General features: G+C 40.8%; 1 pseudogene; it reads right to left on the bottom strand.

Moving 5' to 3' along the window:
* Positions 1–310: 310 nt before the first annotated feature.
* On the bottom strand, positions 311–416 carry LOC141414434 (small nucleolar RNA SNORA31; annotated as a pseudogene).
* Between the last annotated feature and the right edge of the window lie 1,310 nt (positions 417–1,726).

The following is a 1,726-nucleotide window of genomic DNA, read 5'->3' as shown; positions in this document are numbered from 1 at the left end:
CACAAAACAAGAATATCTCTGGTTACCTACAACTTTCTCTACTGGTCTTTCCCTCCTCAGTTTGCCATCCCCCAGTCTGGGTCTGTGGCACCTACATCCTTTTCTGCCCTCCCAGTCCATCCTTCCACCTTCATCTGTTTTTATCCTGTGAAGGAATCATTTACAAAGGAACTTTGACTTCTTCCTTCTCTCATACTTCATCTGGATTTGCTAAGTGTGGTGGTTGTCAACTCTACCTACCTATTGCAATCACCTGGGAAGCTCTTTTTTGGTAAAGGTTCCAGAGTATGATATTTCTCTTTTTTTTAATTGGTATATTCCCCAATTCAAGCTAGGCTGTTCAAAGACAGACAGAAAGCATGAGGACTATTTTCTTTTGCATCCTATACAATAATAGCAAATTGTTCAAGATGTAAGTATGATATTTCTTAAAATCTCCCCTGGAGATACCAGAAGCCATACTCACCCATAATCCTTGGCAACTTCACAGTTCAAGTTCTGTGTTTTAACTTTTGATCTGCAGGACATGCTAAGGAATTTCACAATGAACCAATTAATTCTCTCCTAATGAAGGAATGTGATTCACTTGTCTCTGGGGATACTGCCAGTGGCCAACTATAAAGAGGAACCTTGCACACTGAGGAGGGGCCTGACTGGAACAGGACTGTCTGGGTGGTATAACCAGAGTCCTAGGTCAGATGCCCAGCTCTGTGGTTTCCAACATGTCAGGTCCAACAGTTGCCCCAAACAGAAGTAAAGGTGAAAAGGCAGGAAAGGATGTATTCAAAATAGGTATGCTGTGCTATACTATGCTGGGAAGAGGGAAAGCAAGCAATTCAATCCATCTTCAGTGTACTGATATGAGTTTTAGGTTAGTATATTAGAAGACCTGGGACAAAGGGCAAAGAGGATGGATAATTAAGTAGCCGCATTCAAGTGTGGTCTGACTGGGTATTATCTCAGTTCTGGTTCTGTAAGATGGCCCAAAGAAGAAGTCCTTATTGTTTGAGGGGATGATTGGTTTCCCATGAAATGATTTATCTGCTTGTGGGGTGATCTCACCATGGGGCTCTGCTGCACATGGATTCCAAGCTGACTGCAGGTTTAGGACAGGACTGGAGACTCCCAGCACCTTTTTCGGGGTCAAAATCAGACATTGTAAAAGCTGACAGTAAGTTGCCTCAGTTACTCTTATCTTTGAGCCTTCAGCCTCGAAGGGGGATGAGATAGGTTAAGTACCAGTAGTTTTCACATAGATGCTCCTGGAGTGATTAACAGGCCGAAGTGCAGAGTTAAGCAGGAGTCTGACCCAAAGGTTTAAGGCAAAGAAGACAGATGCAAAATGCAGACAGTGATGCCTAGCTTTTATCCTGCTTTCAGTTACCTTGTGGGCCCAAATGGGAGTCAGTGCTTTTTAGCAAAAGCAGTTTCTAAATACTTACTATAATGCTGAGGCTGCTGATTCCTGACTGTGTAACTTTACATAAAAGTTTCTTAGCCTCTGTGTACCACAGTTTTTCCATTTATAAAATGGAAGGGAAGACACTGAGGATTGTTGAAAGTATTAAATATCTATAATATGGATATATATAATTTATAATATAGGTAAAAATACTTATACAAGCAGTACTTAGTACATAGTAAGCCCTATAGCAATGCTTGGTAAAATAATAATAAATCGGATTTTCTATAGTAGCTTTAATGCATTCTGCAATACTTGTCTTCA

This window comes from Castor canadensis, chromosome 11, assembly GCF_047511655.1.
Source record: "Castor canadensis chromosome 11, mCasCan1.hap1v2, whole genome shotgun sequence".
NCBI lineage: Eukaryota > Metazoa > Chordata > Mammalia > Rodentia > Castoridae > Castor > Castor canadensis.
Note: the sequence above shows the minus strand (reverse complement) of the source record. Positions and strands in the feature narration are given on the sequence as shown.